Raw genomic sequence first — 11,380 nt, forward strand, 5'->3', positions numbered from 1 at the left:
TCGCTCATAACTCCTAAACCTTCTATAGTCTTACATCATAGGAATCCTTGGCTCAAGATGAACAAAACGCATGTGTCGGATTCGTTTGTCGCATGGCAAAATCTTCGGCCATTTTAGATTTTGTGAAAAACCTACTCCTTTGAATTAGTCCTAGGTTTTCGCCCGATCAGACTCAAAGAAGTACGGAAAGATTCTCTGGAGAGTGAATATCAATAATTATCAAAGAAAAGTTGTTTTTGACTCACCAAAGGGACGCCAAAATGTTCAAAAGAGGCAGGGCCACTTTTCCTAAAACGGCTATAACTTTTGAGCAGAGTGAGATATTTACACCAAACTTGATATGCATATATCTGAGGTCACATGAGAAAAATCGTGGAGTTGGGGCACTGTGGGGCACTGTGTGGCGGACAAAAACTGCTGTCTATGAGGACATTCGTGTATCTTGAAAAGACATGACTGTGATCGGGCAAAGAAGTTTGAGAACGGAGGCCGATCTGAACGAAACTCAGTGGGCCTGTTTGACTCACGGCCCTCATGGTCTGTGAAAAATTTGAAAAATCACGAAGTCACATTTTTCAATTGTGTAAACGATTGTATATTGAGCAATTTTTCTCACACACAATATTCATGACATTTTGTCAAAGTTTGCCACTTCATTTGTTTGTTCACCAGATTTTACAATTATGCCAATTACAATTACAATAATTAAAATTTTTCATGATTTTGATTGGAGTGCAACCTGAAAATGTTATAACAGAGATTTTGCAGTAAGCAATTTGTTACCTATTATTTATTTCAAATATCTACATATGTGTGTTTGCATGTGTGTAAGCATGCTAAGTGGGTAATAAGTATTATAGTTTAACCCTTTAATTTTTGTGTATATGTATGTAGCATGTTTTCCATCATGGATGTGTTCTATCTCCATAAAAGCGATAAAGGTCTTAAATCGCTTGAACCCCGGTAATCACTGCTTGCAGCTATATTTTATTAGATTTTTAAAAAATATTATATAGATTCTTTATTATATATTTAGTTTATGTAGTTTTATGTTATGTAAGATAATGTTAATTTTTTTTTAATTAATACTTAATTTTGCTAGTTTGTTGCTTGTGTGATCAACAACATCGAGAGAGCCACGTCTATAAAAAAAATACAAAAATAATAGATTTTGTTCATCCTTCGCTGAACGAAGACAAAAAAATAGATTAAAAGCTTAAAGCTAAGTTTCCACACAATGTTAATAGGCCTTGAGAACTAAGGTTCACCTGAGGATTAAGTACCAGCAGCTCTTTTTATTAAACGTACTTGACATGAAAGCTATGATGAATGCATGTTTGATCTGTCATTAATGAATCACAGGACATATGGAGTATTGGCTTGAAACAACACTAAGCCATGAAGCAGCCCTAATATATTGAAATAACAGCCAATATGCTGCTGTTAACCAGCTCCAGCTAAAGTCTGCTGGCAGATTCCACTGCTGTTTAAGAGCTCAAGAACTTCTTAAATTCTTCACATCTTTTGAAGTTGTGTGAAAGGGATTCTGAAACAGAACGACAGCGTGAGCCGCCTACAGATTGATTTCATATATCTACCTTCACCTTTAATTGATCACTTTATTCTGTTCTTGGAAACACCAGAGAAAACAGAAACATCAAAACGCTTAAGTTGCTTTTGATGCAAGCCTTTAGAAGCCTCTGCATTTGAAGCAGAACGGCAGTGTATTCTCTGATTTATATTTATATACTGTCTCCTCCAGTATATTTTTCTCCATGTGTCCATAGTGCTTCTGCAAATACCACATGGTGCAGGTAAGAAATGGATACAAGACAATAATCCCTTTATTTGACTCTCTTTTGTACATTCAGAAAAGAGGAGCGTCTTAACTCTCCAAAAGTGCATTGAGGTTCTTCAAGGTACATGCAGTTTTCAGCCCTCTGTGAATACACACTTTCATTTGTAATGAAAAACTTTGACTTGCCTTGACCTAAGGTTGTATATGGACATTTGATTTACACTCTACAAGGAAAATCTCTTTATTTTTCATCTATTATGTGACACGCAACACTTTTAATAGTTTCTCCGTGAATTTTGTGGCCAATTGTGCCTGTGTATGCCTGCACATTTGGAGCAACACAAGCACAGAATGGAATTTTCCACCCTTTGTATTCGCGTTTCAAAACCAGTGCTTTGTCTCCTGCTTCTATCGATCATGGTCTAATGACAAAAAGTAAAAGGTCATGGCAATTTGTTATAGTGATGGTCCTGCAATAAACAAAAGCTGATCATCATTTATACTCTCTCTAACAGTAATAATAATCAGTATAATAAAAAATGGTTTGCAAGCTACAAATAAAACCTATATTTTAACATTTTCAAAAGATGTAAGGTTGCTGTTATTTAAGTATTATTTGTATACTATTTTAATATTTATTCATATTTTGAATGGACTTTTATTTTTATATTTCCAGGTTTCGTTATACTTTTAGTTTAAGTTTTAGAAATTGATGTGCTTTGTCATTTTTATGTTTGTGTTCTTTTTAATGCAGTATTTCTGTTTTATTTCATTTTTGTTATTTGTTTGTCATTTATTTATTTATTTGCCAAGACATTTTTTAAATTAAGTTTTTCATCTAATAATCTTTAGTTTTATTTCAGCTTTATTTCAGTTAACAAAAAACTTAAAAAATATTTTATTTGTGTGTGTGTGTGTGTGTATGTGTATGTGGTTTATGAGGACACAAATTCGTATAATAACATGGGTATGACATAGGTTTTACTACGAGAAGGTGATTAATGAGGACATTTTCAGTGTCCCCGTAATTCAAAAAGCTTATAAATAATTCAGAATGAGTTTTTTTGAAAATCTAAAAATGCAGAAAGTTACCTGTGAGGGGTAGGTTTAGGGGTAGGGTTGGAGTAGGGCAATAGAAAATACGGTTTGTACAGTATAAAAACCATTACACCTATGGAGAGTCCCCATAAACCATAAAAACAAACCTGTGTGTGTGTGTGTGTGTGTGTGTATATACACACACACACACAAATATGTATTTTAGAGTTGTGTTGCTATGCGGTGTCTAAGGTGTTCTGAGTGTTTTTAGCATGTTATGTTAGTGCCATTTAGCTTGTTTCTATTTTTGCTGAGGTGTTCTGACTGATTTTTTTAGCATGTTTGGTATGTTAAGGCTTTCTGAGTGTTTTAGTAGGGCCTATGTTTGTTATGCTAGTATCATAAATAGTGTTTAACTTGTTTCTGAGTGTTTGCTAAGGTGTTGTAATTGATTTTTAGCATGTTGCTTTAGTGTTCTAATTTTAGCATGTGTGCTATGTTGACATTGGTGGTTTTTAGTGTGTTTCTCTGTGGTTTTCTGAGTGTTTTTAGCATGTTTGCCATGTTTAAGTGTTATGAATAATTTTAATTTGTTGTTAAAGGGGAAGTCGTGGCCTAATGGTTAGAGAGTCGGACTCGTAACCCAAAGGTTGCGGGTTCGAGTCTCGTACCGGCAGGGATTGTAGGTGGGGGGAGTGAATGTACGGCGCTCTCTCCCACCTTCATTACCACGACTGAGGTGCCCTTGAGCAAGGCACCGAAACCCCAACTGCTCCCCGGGTGCCGCAGCAAAAATGGGCTGCCCACTGCTCCGGGTGTGTGTGCACTGCTGTGTGTGAGCACTTTGGATGGGTTAAATGCAGAGCACTAATTCCTAGTATGGGTCATGTCACGGCACTTGTTGTGACAATGTGGTTGGTAAGGTGTTCTGAGTATGTTACATGAATGCATGTTGCTGTGCAGTTGTTCAAAGTAGTTTTAGCATGTTGCTATTAAGGTGTTCAGAGTAGTTTTCGTCTTACTATTATGTGGATTTAACATGCTATGCAGTTGCTAAGGTATTCGGAGTGATTTTTAGTATGCTGTTGAAGTGTTAAGATGCGTGGAGTGGTTTTTTAGAGTTTATATGTGGTTTCTAAGGTGTCCTAAGTGTTTTTAGCATCTTTACTATGCTTTAGTTCTATCTTGTTCTATCTTTAGTTCTTCTGCTTGTATAATTGCTAAGCTGTTAAGAGCAGTTGTGTTCTTGAATGCAAACATCATCAGTGTAAATCAGTGGGGAAGCTGGAAGCAGCTCCTTGAGAATCCCTTTATTCTGATGTTATGGCTGATTTGAGATGTATTACAAACCTCTCAATGTTTACCGCCTTTTCAGGAGGGTGAACGCGACCAGGAATCAATTACAGCGGTTACAACCGGACCAACCGTGAAGTCATTCTGACAGGTCAGTCTGCCACACTTCAGTGCGATTGAATCTTTTATCCCTCTCTTAGGCATTTACTACACTTGGCTCTTGAGAGCGGAGAGCTGATGTCATCAGCCACAGGACTGTGGGTCTGTCTGCCACTGAGAAGATTGTGTTACATAAAACAAATCAACAAACGTGGCCACAAAGCCTTTGTGACGGGGACAATAGGTATTAATAGAGCCAGAAACCACTGCCACGTTAAGGGCTGCATTATTAAACAGCCTGAAGCCCGGGCCGCTGTGATGCTGGAAAGAATGAATGTATTTAAAATATTAAGAATGAGAAGTGAATTCCATATTTATAATGTATTGTCTATGCTATTATACTTTTGTAATTGTTCCTATTTTCACTGGCAATACTGTGTTGGTCACTTAATATTAACTCAAAGTTTAATGAGTTGGTAGATGACATGAAGAGGCCTGTGTTTAGCTGCATTGTAAACAGATGCACACTATTATCCTACATAAAGCTCCCGATCGGTGTGAAGTTCAGGGGATTTTGTCCACGGAATGATAAGAACACACATTATTTTATTATTTTCACACACAGTATTTTGCAGCTTGCGCTGCAAGCCATGCTCGTTTTCTCTTGTCAGCTTTGTCATAGATTGCAAGGCATTATTGCATTATGTACTGTATGGGTGTATGTGCAGCATAGACTTTTTTTTATCTTATAAGCAATTAAATGTAAACATATGTGCCTGTAACTAGCTGCTGAAAATTCAGCTTTACCATCACAGGATTACATTACCTTTTAAAATACATGAAAACAGAAAACAGTTATTTTAAATTGTAATAATATTTCACAGTATTACTGTTTATACTGTCTTTTTTATCAAATTAATTCAACTTTGAGTATAAGAATAAGAAAAGGTAAAAAAAAAAAAAAAAATCTTAACAAACCCAAACTTTTGAACAGTAGTGTACACGGTGCTTTTCCAACCCTATAATTTTCTGCAATTATTGCCATAACCTTTATGACATTAACCAGCAGAAAATTGCGGAAGCTGTCTAGAACAATAACTAAATAGCTATTTCGCTATTCATTACCTTTAAGTGACATCAGCCGACGAACAGAGTAGTTTGAACCCTGTTGACCTGGAACATGTATAAAGTCAGGGTTCTTTTTAATTTAATGATGGCTTTATGTTCAGCACAGGGGCCCCCTGAGAGTTAAAGCCCCAGGGCCTCTGATTGTGAGGTTCTGAGGAGATCGAGGAATTTCATAATGTACGAAAAATTTAATAAATTAAAGTCTTCATCAATCAACAATTAAAAAAAGTGGATATACAAAATATATACAGTGGGTACGGAAAGTATTCAGACCCCCTTAAATTTTTTACTCTGTTATATTGCAGCCATTTGCTAAAATCATTTAAGTTAATTTTTTTTCCCTCATTAATGTACACACAGCCCCCCATATTGACAGAAAAACACAGAATTGTTGACATTTTTGCAGATTTATTAAAAAAGAAAAACTGAAATATCACATGGTCCTAAGTATTCAGACCCTTTGCTCAGTATTTAGTAGAAGCACCCTTTTGATCTAATACAGCCATGAGTCTTTTTGGGAAAGATGCAACAAGCTTTTCACACCTGGATTTGGGGATCCTCTGCCATTCCTCCTTGCAGATCCTCTCCAGTTCTGTCAGGTTGGATGGTAAATGTTGGTGGACAGCCATTTTTAGGTCTCTCCAGAGATGCTCAATTGGGTTTAAGTCAGGGCTCTGGCTGGGCCATTCAAGAACAGTCACAGAGTTGTTGTGAAGCCACTCCTTCATTATTTTAGCTGTGTGCTTAGGGTCATTGTCTTGTTGGAACGTAAACCTTCGGCCCAGTCTGAGGTCCTGAGCACTCTGGAGAAGGTTTTCGTCCAGGATATCACTGTATTTGGCCGCATTCATCTTTCCCTCGATTCCAACCAGTCGTCCTGTCCCTGCAGCTGAAAAACACCCCCACAACATGATGCTGCCACCACCATGCTTCACTGTTGGGACTGTATTGGACAGGTGATGAGCAGTGCCTGGTTTTCTCCACACATACCGCTTAGAATTAAGGCCAAAAAGTTCTATCTTGGTCTCATCAGACCAGAGAATCTTATTCAGGTGTTTTTTAGCAAACTCCATGCAGGCTTTCATGTGTCTTGCACTGAGGAGAGGCTTCCGTCGGGCCACTCTGCCATAAAACCCCGACTGGTGGAGGGCTGCAGTGATGGTTGACTTTCTACAACTTTCTCCCATCTCCCAACTGCATCTCTGGAGCTCAGCCACAGTGATCTTTGGGTTCTTCTTTACCTCTCTCACCAAGGCTCTTCTCCCCCGATAGCTCAGTTTGGCCAGACGGCCAGCTCTAGGAAGGGTTCTGGTCATCCCAAACGTCTTCCATTTAAGGAATGGAGGCCACTGTGCTCTTGGGAACCTTAAGTGCAGCAGAAATTTTTTTGTAACCTTGGCCAGATCTGTGCCTTGCCACAATTCTGTCTCTGAGCTCTTCAGGCAGTTCCTTTGACCTCATAATTCTCATTTGCTCTGACATGCACTGTGAGCAGTAAGGTCTTATATAGACAGGTGTGTGGCTTTCCAAATCAAGTCCAATCAGTATAATCAAACACAGATGGACTCAAATGAAGGTGTAGAACCATCTCAAGGATGAGCAGAAGAAATGGACAGCACCTGAGTTAAATATACGAGTGTCACAGCAAAGGGTCTGAATACTTAGGACCACGTGATATTTCAGTTTTTCTTTTTTAATAAATCTGCAAAAAATGTCAACAATTCTGTGTTTTTCTGTCAATATGGGGTGCTGTGTGTACATTAATGAGGAAAAAAAAATAACTTAAATGATTTTAGCAAATGGCTACAATATAACAAAGAGTGAAAAATTTAAGGGGGTCTGAATACTTTCCGTACCCACTGTATTAGCAATTTTCATTTTAGAAAATGTCCAACCGTTGATATCATTCATTTCAGTGTCTATCCAAACAAACAAATACATATATATGCTAGAACCTCTTTAAGTATGAATACCTATGAATAATATTAATGAACGGACAAAATATAAAAGTATTAAAAAAGCAGATGTTAATTTTGTTTTAAAAATCATATTTACCCTCAGTCTTTGAGTTATACATTTATTGTTCGTTTGTCGGTTTGAGGCTCGTGCGACTGGCTGAATTGTCGTCGAGATGTTTTTGTTCCTGATTGGTCTATTCTTCATCATGTGACTGCATGAAACCACTCTGTTCAATCAGCTGCACTGCTCACACTGGCAGAATATGAAGTCTGAGTCCATGGGCGTGCCGCCTGATTTGGTTTCTGTGGTAACTAGTGGCGGTCATAGGCAGTGGCGGAGCCTCGGGATGCACTATAATAATAGGGGGAACCTGAAAGTTAATAAGAAAGGAATGTACCATTTCAATACACCACGACAATGACTGCATATTAATATATTAAATGCATATTTGTTTTAAGCATCATATAGTATTGATTTCATGTATGGCCAGGATTTTGCTATCAAAATAATTAATGCAAATTCCATCAACTTCAGCCAAGATCCAGGAATTACAAACCAATAAAATTGAAATAATTATGTAAACGACTGGAAAAAATATTTTTAACACATATAATCGCTCTATGAACACACAATGCTATTTTTATTTAATTTACCATGTTGTTTACAGAATACCCAAATATATATATATTTCATGTCATTTCAGCTAATATTCAGATGCTTACGGCATATTTAGCTTGTGCACTATTTCAGTTTTTCTTTTTTAATAAATCTGCAAAAATGTCAACAATTCTGTGTTTTTCTGTCAATATGGGGTGCTGTGTGTACATTAATGAGGAAAAAAAATTAACTTAAATGATTTTAGCAAATGGCTGCAATATAACAAAGAGTGAAAAATTTAAGGGGGTCTGAATACTTTCCGTACCCACTGTATATAAAAAAAATTAAAATAAAATTCAAGATATACAAAAAAGGATACATTAAAGTCTTCATACAATCAATTGATTAATTTATCCAGTTTTCCACATAAATATTAAGCAGCACAACTGTTTTCAGCATCGATAATAATCAGAAATGTTTCTTGAGCAGCAAATATAATGATTTCTGAAGGATCATGTGACACTGAAGATTAGAGTAATGCTGATGAAAATTCAGCTTTGTCATCACAGGAATATATTGCATTTTTAAATAAATTACAGTTCTTCTAAATTGTAACATTACCTCACAATATTAATATGTATTTTTGATCAAGTAAATGCAGTACAAGGGATTTGATCATAAAAAATAAAATAAAATAAAATCTTACCAAACTCTTTTGAACAGTGGCGTATTTCAATGGTAATGGTAATTTGGCTATTTATTAACTTTAATCAAAAGTTGGTTACAACAGATACAAAAATCATGTCTTCACAGTAAAACACATAAAAACCCCTATACAGGCTATATAAAAAAAAACTTTACTCTTAAAATATTAACTTTTGATGATTATTTATTCTTTTATCAGTTGAATATTTAAAGACATGAGATCAAGCATAAAAAAAAGACTTGGACATTTTCTTTCTTTGTCTGCATCAGCTAACGGCAGTGATATTTCATAGCAGAGGTGTGCTATAAAATGTTCAATAAAAATACAGTTAGAATTTCATTATGCCGTAACCATAAGCCAAAAAAAGAGAACAAAGAGCTTAGTTTTTTTTATTCTTCATGGAAAAGATGTTAGATTAGCAGTCGAATGACACCTTACTTTTTTTTTTACAATAGAGGGTCTCAAGCAGGGGTGTCCTGTACACTAGTGTCGACGGCATATTAGTCACATTAGCCGAGGAAGAAAGTATTTTGAACCCTGTTGACCTGGAACATGTATGAAGTCAATAGGGTTCATTTTATTTTAATGATGGCTTTATGTTCTGAATGTGTGTGCTAGCAGCACAGGGGCCCATTAAGAGTCGTGGCCCAATAGTTAGAGTCTGACTTGTAACACAGGTTGCGGGTTCGAGTCTTGGTACCGGCAGGGATTGTAGGTGGGGGGAGTGAATAACCAGCGCTCTCTTCCACCTTCAATACCACGACTGAGGTGAGACCCTTGAGCAAGGCACCGAACCCCCAACTGCTCCCTCGCTGCCGCATGGGTTAAATGCTTGGAAGGGTTAAATGCAGAGCACAAATTCCGAGTATGGGACACCATACTTCACTATTTCCTTTATCATAATTGTGGTACTCACCAAAATCCATTGAAAGCATGCTATTGTGCTGTTAGCCCACATAAAAAAAGCTGACGCAGAAATATGAATTCCAACATTTAATTGAAGCGTGTAAAAACATGCTCTTCGTTAAAAAGGACATGCTCGGAACATCTGTAACGGCTCAAGCACAAGCTTTCAACCCAGCATGAAAAAAAAACAAAAAAACAATGTTCAAGGTAAAATGAAGAAACAGAATAGTTCAAACTAAAAATCACAGAACTGCCATATGCTTAAATGAATGGTTTATAGAATTATTACAAATTCTGTGGTAATTTACTCAATATCATGCCATTTCAAACCTGATTGATTTTCTCTAACAGAATACACTGGAAAATATATGAAATGTCTTCAAAACATATGGTGTTCTACAGAAGAAACCGAGTCAGTTGGGTTTGGAGTGACATGTTTTCATTTTTGAACGAACTATCCCTTTAAATGCATCACTTGCAAACAACGCAACAAAAGACATTTTAAATTAAAAACAGTTTGGAAAGCATCCATATGTACAAAACAAAAGCCTGCATCATTCCACAAACATTCAACCAGATCGTAACACTGAAACATCAACTGCGCTCATTTTTCAGGTCAGTCACACAATTTTCTTTGGAATAATGCTGTTCAGTCATGACGTCAATTTGTAGGCTAATCCAGAAGACTTAACAATTCACTCTTAGGACTTTCTAATGGGTTGTAAGAGTAGCTGTTTTCAGTTTATGAGTAAATATGGTCTGTGGTTAACTTAACTTGAGGAATCTTCCCTATGTTATATAAGAACAACAATGTTTGTCTGATTCTTCAGCAGCACATAAACTCACATCCTCATGGTAAATATGTAGCAGCTTGTGTTTTTAAAGCACGACACCAGGTGAACTATGTGCCATTTATTTTGTACAATATGAAAGTCTCTTCAAATAATAACACAAATCTTATTTTACTCCAATCCAAAACCGCTTTTCTGAATTCCCACTGGAAATTCCCTGGGGAATTTATGGACATGCTAATTCCCTTCTGGGTTTTAGGACTACAGACTGAATTAACTCTTTGATTAGTTTTGTCATTGTTTCCTTCCATTCATGCAGTCACTTGAATCCTGCCGTTTTATCCTGTTTTCCTGACATATTCAAAAGGCATTAAAGCTGAACCTGATCTCTCAAGTACAACAGGACCTATAATACAGATGCTTCTCGTTCAACCTTTTCTAATGTATCTGCAAAGCTAAGTTAAGATACTAATAATGATACAATGTCAATAATTTAGTCATTTTGTACTACCTCTGGAGCCAGTAGGCATTAAAATGTGGCTACTTTTTAGCATTGAATAACTGTCAACAGATTGCTGAAGTGTTGAATATTAAAATGCATTAGTCTTCAATTATTTAACGGCCCATCGTCAATTTCCACACTGAAAAAATTAACTGTTTATTTGAAATGTATATAAAATAGCATTATGTAATTGCATTACACAGTCTAAACATAATACAAAATACTAAACTTAATGCGAAGCATATTTGCCAGTCATACATAAATGAACAGATTCACTTCTTTTTTTTTTAATTATGGCATCAATTATTATTTTTGCATCTTTTTGATGTGATTTTAAATAATCACAAATAATTCAAAATGCATTTATTCAGTTTCTTTAGAATCAGCAATAATCTTTTAATTTCAGAAACAATTCAATTTAATCATTTAAAACTAAAATATTGAAATATGGCTAGCTGTGGAACAAACAATATTCAAGTAATTAATACATTTAAATATATAAACCTTGTTATTGTGTAAACACATTCAGTTTATTAGTACTATTACAGAAATCCTACCTGTTT

The sequence above is a fragment of the Sinocyclocheilus grahami genome, unplaced genomic scaffold (genome assembly GCF_001515645.1).
Source record: "Sinocyclocheilus grahami isolate Dianchi unplaced genomic scaffold, SAMN03320097.WGS_v1.1 scaffold632.1, whole genome shotgun sequence".
NCBI classification, from domain to species: Eukaryota; Metazoa; Chordata; class Actinopteri; order Cypriniformes; family Cyprinidae; genus Sinocyclocheilus; species Sinocyclocheilus grahami.